Source organism: Calliopsis andreniformis, chromosome 2 (genome assembly GCF_051401765.1).
Source record: "Calliopsis andreniformis isolate RMS-2024a chromosome 2, iyCalAndr_principal, whole genome shotgun sequence".
Taxonomy (NCBI): Eukaryota; Metazoa; Arthropoda; class Insecta; order Hymenoptera; family Andrenidae; genus Calliopsis; species Calliopsis andreniformis.
This window is the reverse complement of record NC_135063.1, coordinates 5,206,554-5,232,612: the sequence shown is the minus strand read 5'-3', so window position 1 is coordinate 5,232,612 and position 26,059 is coordinate 5,206,554. Positions and strand designations below refer to the sequence as shown.

At 39.7% G+C, this 26,059-nt stretch overlaps 1 protein-coding gene across 3 annotated transcripts in view; it reads left to right on the top strand.

The window, feature by feature from the left end:
- Step (cytohesin steppke) overlaps positions 1 to 26,059 on the top strand; it is a 63,429-nt gene that overhangs the window by 27,245 nt on the left and 10,125 nt on the right. The window contains exon 1 of one of the 3 annotated variants that reach the window (XM_076388198.1): positions 3,638 to 3,758. The exons of the other annotated variants lie outside the window; for them this stretch is intronic. The gene's annotated coding sequence lies outside the window, so the exon portion shown is untranslated. Of the gene's footprint in view, positions 1 to 3,637; positions 3,759 to 26,059 lie in introns of those variants that run through there. 3 annotated transcript variants of the gene reach the window in all.

The following is a 26,059-nucleotide window of genomic DNA, read 5'->3' as shown; positions in this document are numbered from 1 at the left end:
CAGATATATTTACCCACGAAAATTAGTCACATGTACTTTCTTCATCACTCATCTTCGTCATTCTTCATTTAACATCTAACCCACTATCGCTGCGTGGCATATTTTCAGAGCAGATTTCCCTACAAACAGAAAGCTGATCCAAGAAAATATTATTCCACACTTTCGACTCGTTTTTCCCCGGATGAATCATGTAGTCAGCTCATACCACCTACCGCGTGAAGGAGAATGGAAATCGCACAGCGAATCGGTGTAATCTCGTCTGTGGGACATTCATCTTCCGTGTTTGCACACGAAGATGGCGGAGGTAATAAGAAGACTGCACGGAAATGAATTTCCCGAAAGGGGAGATAAGTTGGACAGGCTTGAACAAACGCGGATTCAGCAGGATCGCTACGCTCTCAGCGTGATGCTGTAAATTAACGAGGGACACGGGAAAAATTGCCATCCACGCGGCTCCGTTCGCGCGTGACGCTCTGTAACTCTATAGTCCAACGATTCGAAAGCTAACAAACCTCAACGCTTGTTGTTGAATTAATGACTAATCGGTAACTCGAGTAGGGCAGCGGTTCACACAGCTGACTTCCTTTGCTCCCGTTTGTTTGCACAGTCATCTTCTGAACGACTCTGGCTGCAACCTCTTCATCGGTCCCTTTGAAGAAACGAGGAACTGTTTGTGGCGGCAGGGTCGATGGTAGCATGATCCACTTTGAGTCACTCTATCCATGCAATTATTGCAGAACCCTGGGAAACTACTCGACGAGGATTGATTTATTGGTCGGATGGTCAAGAGAGGACAGCGATCGAGGATATTTTATCGTTTGACTCTTGGCTATGTGGTTACACTGTGGTGTTAGAAATCGAGTCATGTAGGTAGTTATAGCATAGCAGAGTCTGAAGGCTGCATCGTAGTCTATGTCTTGCTTGACGTTTCTATGAAAACTATGAACCTTGAAGATTTACATTGTAGAACAGAGGTTGTTCAAGTTATGGGTGATCATGGAAAAGTAGGGTCATTGCTGGCACTTGTGAAAAGAAGTGCGTTTCGTTTCGTATCTATATTATAATTAGAGTAAATGTATATTCAAGCCTATCAAATAACTTTGTCTCTTCTAAAATATTTCAGTAATTTCGTAACTTTTTTTGTATTTACACTTCAGTAGAATATAACTGAAATGTAATCTTCAGTGTAATGTTTCCAATATAATACGATCCAGAAGTAAAGGAGAGTCATTGACTCAATATTCGCGAACATATAACCAGCAGTTGATTTTAATACGTATTAGATAGCACGTGAGTTGAAATGTCGATAGAAAGGTTTTCGTCCTATTAAAAGGAAACCTTAAAAGTCTCGGAGTCATCGTCCGTTGTGCCTCGACCGAGAAAAAGCTTCGCGAGACACCGCGAATACTTTGCTGCATCATTTAAATGCTTGGGCTCCTTTTCCTTTAACGATTCATAGGTTCTGGAGAATAGCCAGACGAGCGCTCTGTTTTCTCTTTAATAAAAGAATTTTCGGTAGCATTAAGGCACTTGGCTGTTTTCCAATTATACAACACGTCCTCGGCCTTGCTGGGCGCGCGAGAACATTAGCATTTTTGACGCCCACTGCTCGATTGCTTTGATGAATTAGGTGTAATACGTGTTAATTGAAACATTGATATTCTCGTACCGTGACGAGAGACTCTTAATTTGACGATTCAAATGTGTACAACAATAGTGGTCTACTGTACTCTACTTATTCTTGTTAATTAACGAAGTACTACTTTATCCTATTGTATTCTGTTCTGGGAATATTTTATGCTATTTTATTATACACTGTTTTAAAGGTACTCTACTTTGTTGGACGGTGTTCTACAGATACTGTAGTCACTGCTACTCTACTTTGCTACTTCTGTACTCTACTCTTGCTCCACTTTACTATTCTATTCTGCCACTCTACTGTGACTCTTTCTTTATCAATTCACTGCTATTAGAAAAGTTCTTACAACTCGAGATATCTATGGCTGAACATAGAACTATCTAGTCACGTCAGTCATTCAGTAAATATTATGTACAAATGTACAGGGTGTCTCAAACAGTTGATATTAAACTCAAAAAAAGTGGGTCGACTATCACTGGTTTGTATGGGTACCTTTTAGTACCCTTTTAGAATAACTTCTTCTTTTTTAAAATATACTTTTGTGACAAACTCTATAGGATTCATCTCTTCATAGTTTCTATACACCATTGTACAGATCTACTACAAAAGTGGTTTTCTAGCATCTCAAACAATTTCATCAATAATTTGAGAAAGTATCAGTATTACAAAGAATGTACTAACAATACTAGAGTAACGTACAGGAAGTGATTTCTCACAAAGAAACATATGCATATCTCACAATACCAAAAAGACAACTCATTTGGGGCATCCTTGAACGACACAATGCGTACAGAGATGGGCCATAATTTGACAATTACCTAGACACAATTGATTGTAATACTCAAAGTATCCTCCGCGTGCCTAGCAACGCATTTTCGAGGTCTTTGAAATGATTCAGACGACTTTAAACCTTCAGGAAAGGTACAATCATCAGATTTTGAGTTCCTTCCACATTGTGCCTATAATATTCTGAATAACTCCCATTTGTGGACATCTGTTTCTCTTTTTGCGAACAATCACGCCCTACAGTTTATCTTAGTACGTATAGTCGTCCCAATAACAGCTGCTAACATTTCACCTGCTCACGTTCTTCGCATGATCACGCATTCTTGAAGCCAACAATGCTCCAGTGGTCTCATATATAAGTGTTGCCAATATTCCTAACAAGCCGAAATTCCAGAGTCTGCACAGGCAGATGACCACAGATAAACTTTGCCCGCAGCTGTCTCGAAATGTTTCGCCAAAGGAACACTGTTGGCTCTTCAGCTTGCGATGACTAATTGTTGAAGGGTGTTATTGTACATTCGTTATCGCGTATGCATTACAAACTTTTCGCAAACTGCCTTTTGCGTAATATCACGTGCGAGAAGGGAAGCATTCGCCAAGTAGGTACACACAGCTGCTCCAAGGTATCAGAAGCCGATTGTAGTCAAGGCTTAAGCGAGTACTGTCAATTGTAGTCGACGGCCAGCCAGAGGATTAACCTTCAGTCGCTGTTAGAACTTACTGCACTATTTTGGGAGGGAAACGTGGCTCGGTAAAGTCGATGGTAATCGCTTCAGGATCCAATTAACAGAGTGTGAACGTCTCAATATTTCAAAAGAGTAGCTCCGCGATCACTTTGGAGGCCATTTAGCTTTCTCTTATTTACTAACTAAGACTAGAGCAAAGAGCAATTTTCCAACCATATTAATCAATTTATCACGAGCCTCTAGGAATACAAATATGTCCTAGGTCTCCGTCTATATCAGACAACCCTTCACATATTAAAAAAGGAAGCTTCAGCATCTTGAAAGAAAACGAAAGAAACTCACTTAAGCAAATACATTTAATCGAGAGGTGGGTGCCATTAACCAGAAATGGATTTGCCCAGAAGGCTGCTTTCCGGTACAGATATCCAGCACAGTGCAACGCGTGCATGGTTCTCAAGACCAAGGGGGAAAACTTTGGCCATGCAGAGCTCCGACTGTTTTAATTACCCTTGGAGGGTCGACTTAACATTGCCACCATTCGTTTAGCCCCAACTCCCTCTTCCTTCGTTTCCTGTGAGTGGCTGAGGACCAGGAACCCTTCCGGCGTCACGTTAAACGCGAAGGGTTCGAACGTGCGAAGTCGTTGGGTATGTACACTGGTTTGCGGTATGACAGGGTTTGTTTAAGCTTTCTTGTCCATTGTATAAACGGTCTTTCACGGAGGAACTTTTGTTTCTTTGAGGTACACGCCCTTTGCAAATGAACGTGCTTGGATTCTTCGCGAGAGTACGTTGGAATTATTTCACGATTTGCTTGAGACACAGATGTTTGACTTCATTTTGTAAATATCCTTTGTGTAAACCCACACAAGATCTACGGGGTGGTCTGAAAATTAGGTACATGTTGGGTGGAGGGATTTCAGTGTCATGGTTTTAAGATGATTTTTATTTTAATCTTTTAAGTATATGTTTCTTTACAGAGTATATGTAATATTAAAAATTTGAGGTCGTTATCGACGCGTAATTTTTTTTCTTTGTTCTTCATTTTCTTTTTGTCTCTTAAAAAAGTTCGCAGGCATTTTTCACAATCCAACTCGTAGGTCTTCCCTTTTTATCGAGGAACGTTGAATTCCTCTCGTTCCACTTTGTTCCAACACCTTTATCGATAGCGTTACGCAAGAGAGCGAGGCGAAACCGTAGAGGAGTACATTGAAAAATGTATATCGCGTGAAAGAATGCGGGAACGTGTACGAATCAACCGTCGAAAGGTTAAATATAAAACGCCACGCGCTGAGACTTCATTGATGCGCAGAGCAGGTAACGCGTGCAAACAGCCGCGGAAGAAATCGAAGTTACGCTCGTCGATGAATCATTCGTTTAAATAGCGCGTGCAAATTCCATGGCACGATCTCGTACACGTATGACGCACCTTTCATATATTTTTATCGTTTAAATTCGATTAGTCATCGTTCGATTAGGTAGGCTCGACCGAACCGTGTTCAAAATGACGCAATTTTTCAAATCGTTATATCAATTTTCTAAATCGCTATATCAATTTCGAATTGATGGCGCCGTTATTAAAAATTGCGCCATTTTTCGCGAGATTTTCAGATTCCCCGTCCCATTTTGAAAGTTGCAACGTCGTTTTAAAATCGATTCCTTTTCGAGAAGAGATTCTATGGTTCCATTAAAGAGGTTCACGCTTCCCTTGAGCTTCTAGCGGAAAGATGGCCATTTCCTTCCGTCCCGATTTGTGCATCCTGAATCGATCAAACGTTGAGCGATGCAGAGCCCATAGAGGGGGAGATTTTATAGCGACACGGAAGTGACGACATTGCGATTACTTTTATCGATACGAACAAGGTTCCACAATCCTTGAACCGTGAACTAAAAAATGTTTCTGTAAATACCGATTAATTCGCTGTCTGTTCATTCGTAACGCCTCCTGCTTTCATCTTACTCGTTCCAATTAAGAAATACGAGGCATTCACCCATTTGTATTGTTTCAACAAAACATAGACTGTGTGTGTTAATTAACGTCCATGATTACACGATCATATTTACGATAATTTATATCCAATTAATATCTACTCACTTCTTTATTTATCTAATGATGCGTTTAGACCAAGCGAACGAATGCTCGTTTTTCTCCCACCTTAATAAAAATTCAATTATGAATAAATAAAATCAAGAATATCATTCATCTTTTAATACTCTTTTATGAATTGATATCCAAGTTTTAACTCTCATCAATTATCAAATTACATCACCATTCAAGCTCAGTCGCAAATTACGTGAAACCATAAAAGCACACCGAACAGTGATACATTTTTCCTCGCAGTTATACGAATAAAGGAAACAAACGAGACGTGAAAAATCACGTGGTAGCCGACCACCCGTGTTCTCTGTCTACCGTGGCAGCTCAGATTCGACTTGCAACGGGTCAGATGAAACGGTTGGCTCGTGACCGAGCGAAAGGAGGAATTCCCTCGTCCTCAGTTCTCTTGGTGGCCGGCGACGGCCTTGGGAGGTCACTTTACCGGGACCGTTCGCTGAATACCTGGCGAAGAAAGGAACTGGATCGTATATGCACGGGGGAACTGGTATACTCGGTTCTCGATCCATTATAACAACGTCCGCTCGCTGGAACGAGTCATTTTCTCGCGAGACCGCGCATCGTCTCTTCATCTCCTTTTCTTTCTCCCTTTTTCGATGTCTCCGCGATACCTCTATTTTTCGTTATTTTAACCCTCCTCTTTTTTCTCGAATCACCCTACCGCTTTTTGCTCCGACCGTTCTACACTGTGACTACATACGCCGCGATGAGCCTTTTGTCGAGGAGACGACGCGAAATAGCTAGCGTTGTGCATCTGGTATGTGCTCGGGATTACGAGAAGCTCGTTAAACCGCGAGCTTTTCCTGTAATCATCCTCCGTTTGGCTGCGCGTTGCCGCTGGTTTGCGCAGATTCGTTTTCGCCATTATTCTAGATCGTGAAATCGTGATGGCTGCTTAAGCGTGTTACGATTATAGTGCCTGGAATGCGTGGACTGATAATTTCGTGCAGGAAGTGCGTACGATAGGAATCATAGGGTGCTGACGTTGGAAGTATCAAGAAATAATGTATTCCGCGGGATCTCTAAGCGGCTTAACACGAAACTCGAGCCTGAGGCAACTCTCCTGATGGTTAATTTTATTTTCTGCGGTAGATTACTACTACTGGATCATAGTCTGAGTCTCTATCGGTGTTTACTACTATATTTTTATTGCCAAGGCATTAAATTATAATAATCCTAAATTAAAGACACTGTGAATCATTGAGATCCGGATAATCGAGGTTCTACTTATATTAATTTTTAATGGAGTTAGTAATAGTTCTTTTATGGCGTATTTAACTTAGGAATGAATACTATATGTACATCGTTAATTGTGTAATAGATAATGCTGTTTTTATCGTCACATAAATAATCACATATGAAACTTTTTTCACATTTTTTCGTTAACTTTTATTTTTTTTTTTAATGTGTCAGAAATGATAATATATAATTTTGGCTGGTTTTTGAGTCCACAGAGTTTCATCGACATTGGAGCTTTACCGAAATCTTTAATTACTAAAGCAGGAAATTAAAAAATTTTAAATAAAAATTATCTTCAGTCTTCGCTTTCTGAATATGCGTCAAAGAATTTGATAAGGTGAAAGTTTATTCGTATTTTACGCATCGTTTCCGTGGAATTCATTATCGCAGATGCCAGCACATGGCCACCGGCTGTTGTTCCTGTCACCATAAAAACCGTTGGTTAAACGCGAATTTAAGCTCACACGTACATTTTTTCCTTCCCATTTCAACAAACTAAACCCCATAATAACTTCAGCACCACACAATCTTAAAAACACGATACACTTTTTACTACTTCAAAACAATTTCTCGCTCTCCATAAGCATACAAAATAACAAGTTCCAATTAAACTCCAGCAACGCCACATGAAAAGCCATCCTCTTCGACAGTTGGCTTTCAACCCATTCCAAAGGCTCGTGCAAAAAATAATTTCCCTCTGAATCGCGTCTAATGCAGCAAGAGAACCATTCTCCCATCAGCCAGCCATTCCTCGAGGCAAAAGAAGCAACGCGACTCGGACAAATTGGAAAATTAACCTCTGAAGGCCGCGATGAGGTCAGGCGAGAGCTGATGACCAAACAGAAAGACAAAACGGTTCCTGTCCGCGTCGTCTTTACACGCTCCGCTCGCGCGTGGAAGATGTAAGCCGCGTCGTGGCGCAGTCATCCTTTTTGCATAGCGAATCGCCATCCCAAGGACGCTGCAAGGCAGTCGACGGTTGGAAAAAATAGCTGGGACCTCCTTTTCCTTTTCCGCTTTGGGGTCGTCGCGCGATGAACGAGCCATGTAGGTCGCCGCAAAAAAATAGGGCGAAAACGGGCCGTGGTTCGCGCGAACACGCTTCCGGCGAGAAAGAGCGCTTTAAACGCCCTTTTCTTCCCTGGGAGCCGCTCAACGAAATCAGCGGCGTCTGTGAACGCTTGCTCGCCACTCGCAAGGCGAAATCAAACAATACTGTTTCGCTTCACGCTTTTAGAGGGTGTTGCTTTTCATTTCCGGGGCGAGAAGCGTGCTCCATGTTGGTATGTACCTTTATGCTGCACGTGAATGCAGGGTCTTTGAAGCTGTGTTTGAGGATTCCTGAGAGCCTACGAATTCAATTTTGGATCGTATTTGTTGCTGAAATGTGACGCGTGATTCCGAGTGATTCGAAGATTTTGTAAATATGTGACAACTTGGCAGGAATTCCATTGCGTTGGTACCGTTATATGCCTGCGCCATTGATCAGTGTTCCCTTCACTGTAATTTATGAGCTTACTTGACTATATTTCCTTAAAAGGAATGAAGCTGTACATCGAGAAATAGCAGAGTATTTTAATACATCTGCTCGTTATAAGAATTTTGTTTTTTATTAGGTTCTTTGGTTTTGACGTGGACAGTAATGAATTGGTCCTAGCTTTTTTCGTTACATAAGCCTCGCCACTTTCTTCCCCTCGAACAGAAATAGAGAGTCTCCAACGTAAAAATTGATAGTGTCGCTTCTAAAATGAACCTCTTCAAAAACGACTCCATTTTGCTTTTAGATCCTTTCATTTGTCGAGAATCAGCCACATATGGTACGAGCAAGCATTTCAGCAGATTAGCATCATGTCTACTCGAAAAGTTTCCATCTCGAGCTTCCGAAACCAGGTGCCCGATAACTCCTATCGACGTCACGATCTACGACTTCGTTCTCAATGAACTTAATAGACGACTACGTCAACGTTTTCCATGTTTATCTTTCGAAGGAATTTCTTGTTACGTCAGAGACAGCTACATGCACAAAAACACGCGCCCCTACGTCACGTCTGCCTATATTTAACTCGCAAAAACGTGTAGTATAACGTCCCAGAGCCCTCCACATGTGACTTCGCGAAAAAAGTGTATATGGGTCAACGATGCTTCCATTCACGACTACAAACGACTGGAAGACTACGTAGCACGCGAAGTGTTCTGTAATGGCGAATCGTGGAGTCATTAAATGTCCTCGACGAACGAATGGGGCAATGGAGTGTAGTAATGAAGGGCTGCCCGATGAACTTTCCGTTCTATTCTGACTCCTGTGAAGTGTGTCGGGTCAGCTAGCCTCCTCGTTCGTAACAGAAACGGCAGACTCGTCTCGCTGCGTTTAAAATAAACGTGCTGGCTATTATTGGGCCGAAGGAGGCCAGGACAGGAAAGGAGGAAAAAGAATGGGCGACGATTGTGCTCGGGACACGTGTTTCTCGAGTCACGAGCAACAGGGACATCGGAGAAGCGAGATATTCCACTCTGAATGTCGTATAAATATTAATATCGACCCTCGAGGATGTGCTCGTCGCATAGACTTGGAATGACTACAAATTAACATAATAATAGCTTTTCCCATTAGCGTGGAATCGAAGGTAAAGTAATCCGAAGATAGAGTATTCGTTTTACTGAGAGTAGTAGGTGGCTCGGCGTAACATAGGGAACAATCCTTAGAAATTAAATATGCATATGCGAACTGCTATAGCGTTCTGTGGCTTCTACTTGATACTGGTACCATTTGTTTCCCTCATTTTCATATTAAAAGAGAATCTAAGGAAGGAAACAAGAGCTTATTAGTAGTACTCGAACATAATTAATAGTAAAATTTCAATACACACCAGTTGTAGATAATTTATATTCCTATTTTATCAGCTGTGTTGAATATTATTATCTAGAAAATAATACAACGAAGTATTCTGCATTGAAAGAAACGTGTCAAGATCGAGGACAGAATAAAAGGTAAAAATTTGAATCTCGGGTGCTCCCATTCTCCTACGATTAATTTCGTTACAATGCACTGTCAATGTTTTCAGCGTGTTTGGCAATATCGCGAATTAATTCACGAGGGGCAAATTTGCATAAGTATGGTACAATACGCGAGACTGGATGGGAACAGTTGCATCGTTCGAGTAAGCGAACCGAAGGATTTCATCAAAAGGTCCTGGAACTTTAATAACGTCCCTCTTAACTTGCCAGCGAGCTTGTAACGCACGCGTGTTCGCGAACAGGCCTGACCTGACCTACATACGTTCTCCCTTTGTGTCGCGCGATCATTTCGCGAAAGGGTGAACGAAACAGACGTCTGGAAATGAATTTTTCGTATCCTTTTTCCTTTTAATCATCGTCGATCCTCGGCTCCAAGCGGAAACACCTTTCAACCCATCGCAACAATTTTTCTACTACGCTAGCCAAGCAGACTATATTCTACAAAATTCTACAGAATAGACTTCATCGAAACCGAGAAGAAAAAACGTAGTCGATCGTTCACAAAATTCGTTGCTCCAGAAACATCCTAACGAGGTTATTAAAGCTTAACTGTTGTACGCTGCTTGAATATCCCGCGCGCGAGAAGACCAAGGTTCAAACTTTAATGGCATCCGTGTTTAAAACAAAGCCGCGAATCGACGAATAACGAAGAACTTTTGAATATTTTCGATTTCAAGATTCTACTCACTTTTTCTCCTTCTTTCGATGCGTTTTGTTAGTAGATAAATCGTGCGTGAATATAACACACTTCCTATAATTTACCTACGCCATGAAAAACCTTTGCCGAGGTCTTTTTTCTCGATCAATAAATTAGAGTCCATCTCCATTGCGTCCTCGCAGGATGCTCGCTCAGGCTCATGGTTCGATATCATTCCCTGAAATCGAGATTCGCAATCCGCGTTATAATCGTGTATTCCCTCGTTACGTCGAGCGAGGGAACAGGATATCGCGATAATTAAGGGGAACTTTCGCGATGCTCTCGAGAGGACGAGCACAGGAGGCGCTCGAAGTTCTCGGAGGGCTTTCGCATCCTTTGGCTCGGTGTCCACGACCACAGCTAACGGCTCGACGTGGAAAAGAGGGTTACCGATCGTTAAAAAACCAGTGGAATGCTGCGGTTCAACATTTCTGCGCTCCCCGCCGCCGCGATTCTTACGCTCGAAATACACGCGTAATAATCCGCGCTATCTCGCGCGCAACAGGCCGTTACACGTCGAACAGACCCGTGTGGAAACCAGAAACTCGTTTGCTTTGCGACGTCTGCAGTCTGGGGATGATTGAAGCTTCAACAATGGGGGATATTGAGGAATATATAGGGTGTTCCTTTTGTGGCGCTATTTGGGAGAGAGAGGATGAACGAAGATGCTAGGAAGTGATGGGTGGAAGGAGAGGGGGTGAGGGATAGGAAGAGAGGTTGAAAAAGAGGGAGAAACTGTAGTAGAACCTAGGGAGAACTTCCTGACTCCTTTCTTCTTGTTTTCTCGTAGGATTCTAGCGCTTTTCCCTCTGTGAGCGTTATTTCATTGGGATATTTGTGGTCGTGAAGGGTGAAACAGACACGTCCAGTAATTTAGTCGAGTAGCAAGTAATTTAGTAACTTACTGTGTATGGACACTAATAAATTAGTATCATCTTGACTAAATTTTAGTGTCCATGTACGGTAAGTTACTGAATTACTCCCCACTTGACTAAATTACTGAATGTGTTTGCTCCAGCCTTAAGGCAAAACGGTACAAGTCACTTTTCTTTTTCTGGAGATATTGATATTCAAAGTTTTAAATTTCAGGTCTGTATTATGGACCTCCGTCTCCTTATATTCCTATTCTTTAAAGAAAAAAGTTTCTTTAATCTCAATCCTCGTTTACGAAAAATAGAAATTCTATCTTGTAAACTGTAATAGAGGCCAAATCTTAAATTTTTTAAAAGTGTGTCTTAACTTGTGTCTTAAAATCAAAAAATAATATTGACCTTTTGAGTGTAACACTGAAATTGCTTTCCACGCCACGTATACGAATATTCGACAGCCCAGCTCCATTAATTAACCAATAACTCCAACATGAAAAACCATTCAACGCATAGCTATAATTCATCGCCAAAATGCCTATAATCTCTAATAATAACAACTAAAGATGCAATAATTCTTATTACCAAATCTCGAGATCAATATTTCAATTTTCAAGTAACGTTCCAACACTCATCATTACTTGTGAAACGCCTTGTAGATGCGGTCAAAAGAGACAGGAAGATGATTCATTTGTAGTAAGTCTACATGAATGAGAAGCAGGTAAACGAGGAATTACGAGAGCAACAGTGGCCAGAAAGGGTATACGTCGTCTTAGAAACGATATATCGTGCCAAACGTCAACAGAGCCTCGTCAGGTCGTGCCAATTCGACGAGTATTCTAGCAGAATGTCACGAGGTCGGATGGGTGTCCCGCAGCCAGAAGAAAATAGTTTGCGAAAACGCTTGGAAACCTCAGGCTCGAGAATAGGACGCATATTTAATCACAGCAGTAGCTTAATTCGCGACAGACCTTACCCACGAATAAATCGAACTTTCTCCGACTGACAGACACGCATTGGACCGGTTTCCACGGACAATTTAGTGTCATCGGTGAGCCTTGTATCTTTAGCCCACTTACGTAACGCGGTAGAGTCCGACTTGAGTCGCGTCTCTCTTCCTTGTCCCTTCAGTTCTCTGAGCGCGGATTCTGGACCGAGTTCAAGAGGAAGGAGGAAAATTCGAGGGGGAATATTTTGAGACATTCTATTTTATAGGTAGCTGGTGGAACGATAAAAAAGACATTTAGGAGATTTATTACAGTACAAATAAAAATTCGATGTGTACTTAAGCACAGTAATGTACGTTTAAATTCGAATAGAGTTGTTTTGCTTAAATTGCAATGACCCAGACCCAGTACTTGTTATCTTAAGACTCAGTGGAAGCAAAATCTATTTAAACCTATTCGAATTGGAGCTTCTTTCTGGAATAAAACCTGTACCTGTTATGTGAGAATTGCTTAGAATTTGACAAATCTAATTTTCCCAGTCATTTTTGCCTATTGTTAATTTTTGACAATTTATTAATTGTTTTAGTACTACATTCTTACAGGTGCAGTGTCCACTGCACAGTAGAACAGTGACAGTGTAGAAGCAAAATAATTGATAAGGTATCAATAATTAACAACAATCGACAAGTCTGACAGGCGAAACTAGATTTGTCAAACTGTGCAATGCGAGCTTTCAACTCTATTGGACTTAAGCATGCACTATTGTGCTTACATAGAGATAATCTATGAAATATGTTCTTTCATCAGTGATTCCATATGATAAAATTCATGAACACGGAAATCCATTATAATAGTGAAACCTACAACAGAATCACTTTAATACCACAATTCTGTGGATATAAGGCAAAACGACCTGTCCCCTTTTCAAAAAATTCTTGTTAAGGTCTTAATGAACATCTAAAATATAGAATCTATATTTACAGAAAAGAAGGGCATTAAAAGAATTTTTTCACCTAAAAATAAGGATACAAGGAGAAACAAGTTTATAAGACTGCACTGAAGCAGACAACTTTAATCGCCAATATCTCGAAAACAAAAATATGTGACTGTTTTGCCTTACAACCACAGAATTCATTATTAGATTCTAATATGTACAATCAATCTTTAAAGTTTCTTTGAAATTAGACACTTCATAGATTAAATATTGCCTATTCCCACGATTCGGTAGTAAACCACCATTCTTCTTAATTGATTACTTTTTCACGCAGTTTTACCCTCATTTCGCGAATAACCGTGTTTGAAAACCGACCCAATCACTCGTGAGTGAAACGATAACGCAAGGGTAGTTCCTCCATTCGCTTCCGAAGTCGACTGGAAGACTTTGTTCGTGCGCAACACACCGAGGACGATCTCATTCACCGCCCCCAGGCATAAAATAGCCGACATTGTCTGTGCAACTGTCCAGCAGCACGAACCGTGAAAAAATAAGACGTGGAGTAGAGGCCGATGCAGAGAATCCCCGAGGTCGCTTGTTTTCAGCGATCGCAGCCTATTGTGAAGAAGAGGCCTGCCGTTGTTTCCCAGCTAGAGGTATCGAGGAAAATGCGGAAAAGGAACCGAGATGCTTCCTTTTTCGTCGTTCAAGCGCGAGTGAAATCCCCTTCGTCTAGCCCACGATCCTCTCGAGAATTTTTAAATACCCTCTCTTCTATTGCTCGTGACCATTCGTCCGCTTCAGGGTCTTTCTAGTGCTATTCCACGTGAAATGAGAAAATTGGAACACAAAAAACTTGATATGGAGAGATTTTAGTATTTTCATGCAACAGAGCAACTGCACTCATACCCATTAAATTTGATATCAAGATAGAAAAAGATTTTGAAAGTTTGAAAACATGTTTGTGCTGGGATAACTGTATGTGGGTTGATAAATGTCAGCAGATTAAACACGCGATAGTTTAGTTTCCAAGAGAGTAGGTACATAGTACGTATTGATCCAGTGGGAGTAATTTAGTAGAACTTTAGTATTGGTCTATAAATGACAATTTCATTCAAAGAAATTCGTCCAGATATTTCCTCGGTGGTCTTCGATAAATTGCCCAAAGGTTTATAGGATGTTCCGAAAGTGCTTGGTCAAACTCTCCGCCCATACAACTGTTTCCTCTTCTGAGTTATGACACTTCAAAGTTGCACGGTCTACAAAACTTCTCGGGCTTTCATCCTTTGAATTTCTTGCTCTGGAAATATTAGCTTATTCATGGAGCCTCTGCTATATTTTTTTATTGTTTCAACGTGTAGCTGAGGACCACAGCAAGGCGAGCTTTTATTTACTGTTTTAGTAGATATAGGATTATTTATAAGTCAGAATTTATTTTGAAGCAAACGTTTTTATATCAATAAAATGCAAAAGTAAATGGTAAATAGTATAATAGTAAATAGTAGACCGACACATGAAACGGTAAGATGATAATAAAAGTTATAGGAGAAGTGGAAATGCAATTACCACGGTGTATTCTGTTGCAGTAAAGCGAGCATTTTTCCTCAATTTGAAACTGTCGTAGTTTTTTCGTGGAAATGAAATATATGGGGTGTCGAGACGGCCCGTGATAGAAGGAAAGGGGAGGGAGATAAATAACTGGGCGGACACGCTGAAGTGGATGCATCCTGATGCAACAAGGAAGAGCAATGTGCATCGTGATGCATACAGGATGCGATAAGAAAGGCGCGTTTCCGTGGTGATTGTAAAACCGCGCTAATTTCCAACCGCGATGCACCCGACGTCAATTCGTAACGATGAGTAATGTGTTTTCACACGAAGATAAAATGCACAGATCTGCATAGGTCATTCCTATCACGTTTGCACTTTTCTTAAATGGATCGATTCGTCCTTCTTTTTTGTTTCGTGTAGATTGCTCCTACATTTCTGCGTGCAAATTTCAGCGATAGTGGTAAAATATGAATCAGCATAAAACGTTGAAGCAAAATTTTATTTACAAAGTTTATTTAATATTTCCTCTTCCTGTTTAAACCATGTTAATATGAAGATGGAATTTTAAGAATCACGTTGTCAGAGATAAACGAGACAATTAAATTCGTTGACTTCTACCAGGAATCGCGTAGATAGTGAGCTACGATCGTGCGTCGCATGTTTTCTCTTCGATATTACGTAAGCGTTTATCGCGCAAGCGATGATAATGCACACACATGTATAGATGAATCTTGTCAGTCGCGAATGATTCATCGTTTCGCGATGCCCCTCTATCTATAGGAGACTTAAAATGCAAATTGCACTCGCATCTATCGCGTGCTTTGTTATCGATTGCAATAAGAAAATCATGAGGGTTGGATAAATCGATTGTGATTGGGAACGAAGTTAATATAGAATCATTTGGTATTTAATCACGCTATGATTAAACATACTTCAATCTATAAATCTTTTTTATTGAACAGTTTACCTTGCTTATATCCTTAAAATCGTTTTTATCTAATCTCCCTACTATTATTTACTTATCTTTTCTTATCTTTCCTTCTTGTTTACTCTCGGTTATAGAACCCCTGTTATATGCTCATCAATTAGGGTTGATCTCAAACACGTATCAAGGGTGAACGCGTGAAGCTTCCATTTAGTTCATACTTTCCTTGCCTCCCTTGCTCCACTATTTCTCTACCCCCCTGTTTTGTCGGAATACTCAATGAACATAATTTTAAATCGAGGGTTCACACGAAGAGGCAACGGGGTGAATCGTTGCTCCCGATTCGCTCGAAGGGAGTAATTCCTTCGCGGAAGAGGTCGGCGTATCGAGCCACTGATAAAAGTGTCTGTGGGGTCGCCATGTAAAAATAAAGATCACCCTCCCGCTGCGGGAAATAAATAGCGCGTGTGTGCTAGTAAGTAAATTAAACTGGGTGCACGCAGTTTGTGCTCGGTCCATTTAAATTCGATTAGTTACAGCGAGTAAATGAAATGCCTATTTAAACCCTTTCGGAACCGCTACAGCAATATATGTGAAATTTTTTAATTTTCATTTCACTTAAATCAATATTTAGGAAATTATAAATTCCTCGCCAACGAGGCTAATTAAAATTCATTTAAAAATTGCTGCCTGAAGGATTATTTTGAAGTAAAATTTCAAATAAAAGGTAATTTTTTTAAAAGCATACAGCATATAGCAATGTTTTTTAAGTAGAAAGACCATACAATTAGTGAAATCACGTTTGCCCTCAAAACCATATCTGAAACCACATTGTTCTCCCTATCTCGAACTGTATCACCGCGCACGGCCTCGACAGAGTTGGTAGTCATAGAACTGATTAGTGTGTCTATGAAATAACACAGTATAATACACTATTTCTCCTCATTACAGACTCAGCTGTTACTAATGACGAACTTACACCGTGGGATACGCTTTTGGAATTAACTTCCTTCGGCAGTTCAGTTTTACCTCTCAATACGGCACATAAAATTCCCTCGTTTCAAATAATTTCAAGGTGTAGTAAATAAAGCAATAAGTATTCAACAATTAAGTACATAATATCACTTAAAAGTTCGATACCCCTTGTAACTCTAACTCAAATTACACTTTATACCAAAATGCAACTAATTCTGAGTTATCATTTCTGAAAAAATTAGAGCTCTTAAGATTAAAAGAACCGAATCCATAAATTAATGCAAGGTACACCTGTTACAGAAGCAAAGTAGTCCTCCTGTTTCCTTAAACCTAATCCTATAACGAAGTAATCTAATTTATTAACCCTATTATGTTCCTAGGATCTTTGACATACACTTTTAGATTCTTTACTTACTGGGTCATTTGACATCTTAAGCGTTTAGGTATTGGAACATTTACCTCAGTTCACAATCTAGGTAACACAATTTCCAGAGTCCTCGTTTCACAGAAAGGACCAAGTTAAAACCCACCTGCCCCAGCAGCGTCACTGTCCCATTCATTCATACAGTTTGCCCTTGGGCGGACGCGTTTTACTCAAGGTCCAATCGGTCGGGACGATCGATCGGGAGCCGCGGTCGTCTGGCTCGTATTTTCGCGTGGCGTGCAAGCATCCGAGCGAAACAGACGCGGGCAGAGTCACGTCGTTTTCTCACGCATCGCCGACAAAATACAGGACGCAGGCCGGATGCAGACCGAGAAACGGACAAAAGAAACGCGGCTGCGTAACAGACAATACCGCTATGCCACAGGCGACCAAGTTATTGTCCCGTGGCCCGGGTATCGTGCCGCTGGGCCCGTTAACGAGGTCCATCGAAGACAACGAGAGACCACTTCCGGTCCCTGCGTTCTTTTCCCTCGACCACCGAGAGAAATTCGACGGACCAGACACGAACCAAATTTCTGCCAGCCCTTCGCTGAATGAAACCAGTTCGATTGTTTTCTGCGGCTGAATGATTGTGCGTTGACCTTTTTCGTTTGTCACCTTGTTATTGGAAGGCGATTTTAGAGCGTCTCGTGGGAATTTTATTCGGAGTTTCAAATTCATGGTTTTCCCTTTTGTAATTTTTCTACTTGCTCAGAAATGGACAAGAGACTTCATTCTGCCAGATCAAGTGTCATTGAGTTAACAGTGTCATTAAGTTGCATTTAACATGCAACAAAGAGAAATGCAAATGAGTATCCAATAGGCTCGCTGCCTTGAAACGGAAGCAAAGTTAACAAAGACTGCAAAAGCGGGAAATCAGTGTCCATTGAACTTCCTCCGCCGCTACCTTTAGCGACTAATTAACTTGATTTATCTAGATTTAAAATAGGTAATTTTCAAGGTAGCTGATTTAAAATAGGTAATTTTCAAGGTAGCTGATTTAAAATAGGTAATTTTAAAGGTAGCTGTGAAGGTAGACAGGCACGGTTAGTCGAGGTAACGTTACAAGAATTTTGTCGGGAACAAAAGCACTGACGGTGCGTAGAGGGTGAAGTTTTTTTACCTTCCCTCTGGCACACTATCGTCCCTCCGATCACCCTATAGGAGAGAAAGGCCACACCTTCCGCAGACGTAATGCGTCGCGGCTTAACGACCGAGACACTGTCTCCTCTCCATTGGTAGACGTTTTCCTACTCATGGAATTACGCAGATGTCAAGGACCGAAAAATGGCAAAGTTCGTGATTCTTTTTCTGCGACGAATGATGGAACTCGTGTTTGATATCTTAATAATATAGAGACTGTTAGAGAAATGTTTTAATTGGTTGCTTAATTTTTGTTAATATTGTTTCTGCTTTTTAGTATAGGTATATACACATGTAGGTATTTATATAATTATTTGCATTTAGCCCTGGAATGGTACACTGTTTTTTTGAACTGCCACACGGCACCCTGAGTCTTTCAGATTTTTATGCATTTTGAATATGTAAAAGATTCTGTAAAAATTCACTGGTATACAATTTTAAAAACGATTCCAAATGTATACTTTAAAGTGATAAAATTTAAATGTTAAAAAAGAGCTTCACAAATATTTTTATTTGCATTTATATTGCAGTACAGTAACAGAAATTCATGAAAGAACCTAGTGTACTAGTATCACAGTTATATTCTTTAAAAAAATTATATTTTCAATGATGTTTACAATATCCTTTGCTTATTTAAATGTATGTAAATAGTAACAGAAAAATTTCGTCGTCTTCTTGGTATACATTTCAGAATATAAGAGTACAATAACCATACGTAGAAACACTCTTTGACAATAAATGTTTCTCCTTCGACTTAGGGTCTCCACTGTAAATATACGATATGTACACTCGTGCTTACGAGATAAGAGTAACGATTGCACGCGTGCACCCTTATTAACCCCTTCGAGAGGGTCGAAACTAAACGTTAGGGCTGTCTAGGGTGCCTTTCCTGGTGGCAAACATCGAAGAGGCGACGTAAGAATCCTTCAACTAAAATTAAACATGCTCCGTTTAGTGAGTATGTAAAATACGTCCTCTAATTAAAAAGACTTGTCAACACACAAAACCGTAAATATCCAAAATTCTTTACTCCTATTGTTCCTTAAATTTTCAGTCTATTTTAATCTGCTAGCCATCTTAGAACCAAAAAGTGTTCACAGTGAACGCTGTAGGAACATGCAATAACCAATCGCGTATTTATAATTTCTAACGCCACAGAAAATATAAAAAAGAGCGGAGTTCCCTTTTCCTTGCGAAAGAACCGCCCGATCACGAAACCTGAATAACAAATGGAGCGGTGTAACGTGCGCTTAATACGCTCGACGATCGTCCAGGAGAACGTCTGACTCCCCTCCTCTTGATATTATCGTCTACCCTCGATAAGGGTGTACACAGCCCTTGTCGTTCACCTTTGCGCTCGTTATCCTTTCATGCTGGATATTTCGTGGCTTTCGGTTGATCGACCTGAAGTAACGTCTATGCTCTGATGGGAACAAGAAAAAAGGAGAAAGAAAAAAATAAAAAAAAACCAAGAATATCGCTTAAGTAGTTATAGTCTATAGTACATCTGTAGTCTGTAGTACAGACTATAATTATGTACTTAAAAAAACATATCGCACTTTATCGAAAAAAGCTTTTACAAGTATGCTGTCATGTCTTTAATTCCTTCCATTTTTTATTCAAGTGCACGGAGTGTCTTTTAATAGGCAGGTACATTCACATTCAATTTAATTTTATGGTATCAGGTTTGTAGTAGATTTTATTTGACATATGTTTCCACATTGCTGTTTGTTTCACAAATGAAAATTTCTTTTCAGCATTTTCAGAAAGTAACCATTGTCTTATGGAGATATAATATTTTGTATTACAGTAGAACTCTGATTAACCATTTTAGTAGGAGACTCAAACTTAATATACTCCCGATGATCAATTTTGGTATTTTTAGTAGAGTACACTTCAATTATGATTCAAGCCTTAATCGATGCTATACTATACTTTATTGCCATTGTACTCAGTCTCCAGCGAAAAAGACTAAGAATAATACAAACTTCATTATTCCAGGTTCTACTGTATGCACTTTATCTCAAACATTGATATAAGGGTAAACAATAAGGACCAATGCACACGAACGATATCCTGACGCACGATCTCCTTGCAATTGTATATCTGTCTTTGTTGTTTGTAATTGAGAAAACAAAGAAAAATATGATCGCAACAAGATTGTGCGTCAAAATATCGCAAGTGTGCATTGGCTCTTCACAATTTTCGTATTCAATTATTTTCCCTTATTTTATACGTCGCCCAAAAAGTCACACAGTGGAATCGCAAGAACATCCCCCTTTGGCAGGCAACAAAGCACCGAGTCGAATAACGATACACCAAAACGAAAAATAAGCCATCAACCGACAGTCAAATACAAAACGCTGAACTACTCCGTCCTCGGGGTGTTCCCCCTGGAAACGCGTTTCCGCTTTGATAAATATTTCACGGTCGCGTGTTCGCGTCGTTTTCCATTGGGGCGGCGGAGATCGCCGAGATATCGTTTAAATGGCCGCGCCATTTGCACAGGGCCATCGATTTTTACTCTGTTCCACGGTGTCAACCCCGCGAAGAGCCTTCGATGAACTTCCGTCTCGTTTCGCGATCGACTGCGGAGTCCAATCTTGGACGAGGCAGAGGGACATCGATGGCTGCCAGGAACAGGAAACAACGACGCTTCGTTGAACGTCGAGGCATTCCTTTCTTCTTTTTCTCGCGATTGTTTGGTTCTTTTGATTGAAACTTCGGCTCTTTGTGATGATCCACGGTAGAACCTTGATTGTTGCTGGGATATTGGAATCGAAAATACGGGGATTGAGATTTATGCAATCCTTAAGTGCACACTGGCTGTTTTGGGCTTTAGGAAGCAATACTTGCTAATAGAAATATTTTAAATGAGAAAAAATGTCAGATTGTGAATGATAGTTTATTTGGTACATGTTGCTTCTGTTGTCCAAGTTTCCTTAACTGCAGCTCGTGGTAGCGCTAAGTCTCGTGTCGCGTTTATCGACAAGTGTTTCGAAGCGGACGTCGTCGTGTGGAACGCGTCGTGAATGTATCCGGTTAAAAATAAACCGTACTTCCTTGGAGGACCTCGATAAACAGTTTTCGGACGAGCAGGGCGAAGGGAAGTAGAGAATTTATATTGTTGCGCTTGGGGACCCCTGATGAGCTCGTTTCTGTTATTTGGGAAAGATATGTTCTATCTCATTTGGTAGCTTTCTCAGTGTGTTTGTTATATATTTGTCGGTAATGGTGAAGTGGTTGAAATATGAAATATACTTTATCTTTTAAGGAATTTTTGTAATAAATTTTAAAATAAATAAGTGATTTATGTAACTAGTGTTTTATGCGATTTCAACTTAAATAACACATAGGTACATTGAACTACCAATCACTTTTGTTCGAAATCCTACCCAGAATAAATCATCCAACTTTCCCTGCGTATCACTGTATCGCGGTAAAGCAAAATGTTCAATGTGTAACTTAACAAATTTCCACCTAGTTTTATGCCTAGTATTATACAAACTTCTAGTTACGTGCAATGAACGAGCGTCACACTTCGTTATTTCGATCCAATTAACTGTAATACAGTGTGTTACAGAAATCCATTTAAGTCAATTCAATCCCACTTGCTTAGTAGAAAAATTCTCTCGATTAAACATTCATTAACATCGTTATCAACTGAATTGACTCTCCAAATATTCTTCTCCTTTTTCCAATACTTCAACAATAATTTACTAATTTAGATTTTATAAATGGAAAACCTTCGTGCAGTGTCTTTTAGTCCACCCTGTAGAGATACGACGAAAAAATCGTATCGTTTGCAGGGTCTCGCAATTTCGAATCGAAAGCGGTTACGGTGGAAATAATTGCGTAAAATGGGCACAGGAACGGTTCGCAATTACTTTGACAATCGGTGGAAATGGGGTTAATAATCATATAAGTGGATCTGCTGGGGAGGAAGGTACGACGAATATTTCTTTTTCTTCTCGAGCCCGCGAGTACACTCGCGGAATCGTTTCTCGCTGGCAGACGCAAGAAGGAAAGCTTGTCGAACATTAATTAGGCCGGATATCCTTTTGTCGGTAATTAAGCAAAATTTAGTCAGCGAACAAATGGTAACTTTTTCCTCTCGCTGTGCTCCGTTTCTTTTTTTTCTTATTTCCGAACGAGCTGGCCGCGGTTTTCAAAAAGTTTCGAGGTTCTTTCGACCCTAGCGAGCCCAGAAAAAGCTCACTGCGATGCATCACCGTCGAGGGTTATATACTCGAGCACAGTGGAAACGTTAGCAGGAAATGGCGTACAAGAAGATTACTTTTTCACTAAAAGAGAGAAGACTATTGATTATTCAAATTTACAGTTTTGAGCTTACAATCACGCTCTAGTAATCTTTCGTATTCTACAGTGTGAATGTTTATATTTAAGTAGAAAAGCTTAATCAAGATTAAGGTTTTAATTAAAAATCTAATTTTGAGGCTGGAGATTTTCCTTTCAGATGGTATCTTAGAACAGAAGATCAGCGCCTTTTAATGGAACTGGATTTTTAAAATGTTTTCCCATTTTCAGTATTTGAATTTAACTTTCACTTTACTTTGAAATTAGAGGGAATAATATTGAAGTTAATCTCCTCGTATGCTAAAGTTGGACTCTGTAGTATAATATTTATCCAAGCTCCACATTAATGAACTTGAAAGAACAAAGAGCCTCATAAACACATTACGCGCGTCCCAGTCTCTCCCTCATTTCCACCGAGCGATTGCATAAAAATAATGGCCCGAAATGTAGTACGTTCAAAGTTTTTACAGAGATTCGCACGATTTCTCTGTGTCAGACTCATTAACATCCATGTCAGAGCGCATTGGAGGTTTCCTCGACCTCTTGTCGCAATTAAAAAGCCGCCAGGAGAGCGCGAACGCGACAGCGTTTTTCCGGAAGCGTCTGATCCCAGATTAAGGTCGAAGGTGGCATGTTCCGGGTCAAAACGTAACCGTGAGACACTGCAGCTTAAGCGTTGTGTATGAGGCGTGGAAAGTTGTCCAACAAGGGGAAAAATTATCCCGCCGTTTCTCGTTTCAATCTTCCCTTTCTCTCCCTGGTTGACCTTAGAAAATGAGAATGCACGTCCTCTTGGTGCACGTTTCTCTGCCACGAGAGATCGCTTTTTTTGTCCAGATCGTCGTAAATTCAATCCCATTCAGTCGCTGAAATCACGAGCTGCGGGCAAAAGGATGCTGGAAATCCTCGAACATCGTGAAACTGCTTTTGTTTCGACGCAATCGCTTTTCACTTTCTATTTGGCGCTCGGTAAAGCAAACTCCGTTTAAAGGCGGTTCAACTGGTTCTTGATTCTCACTGAACGATGTCGCGAACTGGGAATTCTTGTTCCTCGTTTCTGACGACCCCTTGATTGACCATTTTTCTTGTTACACTTGTGTGGATTGAAATGTGGATATAGTTTATAATAGAAAGGTGAGTGCCATAGGAAAAGATGTCGATTAGAAGATTATCATATTTTTGGAGGGTTAGTGAATTAACTCTTATTCATGTGAATTTGATCCAAAATTTGATTTTAATCTTTATTATTAAATCTTTGATTTAATAATAATTTGATTTAAATCTTTGATTTAATAATAATCTTTGATTTAATAATAATTTGATTTTAATCTTTATTATAATCTTTATCTTCAGTTTATATAGAATACATTGATATTTAATATAGTAGTTAAAATATAGAAAATGATCAGTTTAAGTGGAAACCCTCTAATGGGCGTTTGTAGCACTTACAATGCTAACAGCATTTAGAATAAATGCTGTCAACACTCGGAGGGTTTCCAGATAAACTAATCACCCTGTACATACATATATTCTTATATAAAAGTACCATTTACACTATTCTATAGATAGAAATTTATTCGATTATGTTTGTACGTAATTTGAACAGTTTTTTGAACAGTTAAGAAGAGATAAGTACAAGAGTTAAGAAGAATCGTTGTATAAATATAAAAAATAGACAATTCTAATAGTCTATAAAAAAATCTGTTAACCAATAAAATACCAATATTGCTTCGTAATATCTACTCTTAAAAATAAATACATCACGTCCTCAAATTACTTCAACTATCCATCTAAACTGTACCAGTACCAGATTCGATTAATTAATCCGAATCAATTGACAGAGTAAAGCAACTGAAGCAAATGGCATGGTAAATTCGAAGTATTCCCTACAAAATAAAATAAAAATCGTCACGCTGATAGTACCAGTGACGCAAGGCCGAAATTTCTGTATAAATAAAGTCGCTCGTGACACAAGCGTTCTAAATTGTGGAGCTCTGCACTTGACTGGCTGTATCAAATCGAGCGCAAACATCTCGTGAATTTCGCGCGTTGCTGCGCTCGCTGGCTCGATTCTTGATTGAACGACGACCAACCGTGGATCAATAATCGAACGACATTTCCTGACCCAACTGAATATCACTCTGCTGCCCCACACGTAACGAGCACGCGTGCAGGATCATTCGATCGATGACTTTCGATAATTGCGATGGAATCTGGCACTCGAGCCGGATCTTGTGCAGCGAGAGCAATCGAAAAAGGACAATGGAATTTGTGGAATGTCCACGAAAACGTGTGCAGCAGGAAATTCTGCGTTGAAGGAAATCGCGAGTTGATTGGCAACTGTGAACCAAACAGGAAGTCCGGGTATTCATATAGGGTATAAGGAGAATAGAGGTCGAAGCTTTGAGAGAGAAAACTGTGTGTTTAAATAGAAAACTTGCAACATGACAAGAGAACATTGCTTTTTTTTTCTTATTGTATATTCCACGTGCAATGGTGATATAACAAAAAATTGAAATAGAATTTCTGTAGGATGTGAACCGATTGCTTTGGACAGTTTTGACCAATTGGATTGTGTAACGTGTTAGGGGTGGAGCGATATCCCTACTTAACCCCTACTTGTATAACGCATACGCAAATAGTAACGAAAAATTGATTGGGATAAAAGCTTCAGAGGCTACATTGTGTAATCCTATTGGTCGTTTCAATACTTTAAGGTAGAAAACACATTCATGTTTTAATTATATTTTATTATATATCTAGGTACAATATATAGGGAAGAAATAATTCTGTAATCGCAACTAATTTAACTTGATAATTATGAAGCACGTTCTGCGTTCATGATTTTCTAAGTTTCCAAGTATTTGTCAAAGATCCTCTTACTCCCACGTACAATTTAGCAGTCTTCTTCTTTAATGCGTTTAGCAGTTGACCTTATAAGGTGTTCGATAGAGACTACGTGGGCGAAGGGAACTTCCCTCTTAGGATTCACCCCCGAAAGCTTCCCTTATCTAAATCGGGAAGATGAGAGCCCGCCAGACGAAGGACTTCCTTTAAAAATAGAGAAGGGTCAGGGTAGAGATTTTTACATTAGGGGGGAAGGAAAGAAGAGAGGAATAACAGCAGGCTGGGACAAAGTCGAGAAAAACTGAGAGAGAATAATTCTCCAATTTAGCGGAGCATCTAATTTCCCGAGTTTGGGTTGAATTTACACTGAAAGATTACTCACGGTCGTTCAAATATTATCCGAAGCTGCTCGACCATTTCATGAAACCAGAGTTGTATTTATTGCCAATAAATTGAAACGGGAGAGATTCAACAGGCTTTTAAAAATATCCAACCGGAAAATATTATCATATGTAATTATCGTACTAAGTCTGAAACAACAGTTAACTCTTTACTAAAATGTCTCTGCAATGATTAACAACAGTACTTTAAACGTTACTACTTGTACCAATATAACGACGTCCTATATAAAAAATAATACAGTTAACAGATTTTAATAAATTTCCAATTTTGTTAAATTTCAAATTCATTGAGAAGAAATATTACCTTATTATTAGATTTACTTTCGAATAAAGCAGCTTTTGCTCATTTCATTTGTGTTCAACTTTTCTTCGGTTTAACTCCTTAACGTTCACATCTGTGACAGATATGGGCCCAAATATCCAATTTTTACAAGTGTGTAATAGATATTACAACACCTGTAGAATACAAATTTACGCAGGAAATTGAGAATCTTTGGATAGCACAGTGAAAAAAATTTAAATGTTAATGAATTAAATTCACTGAAAAAAAAA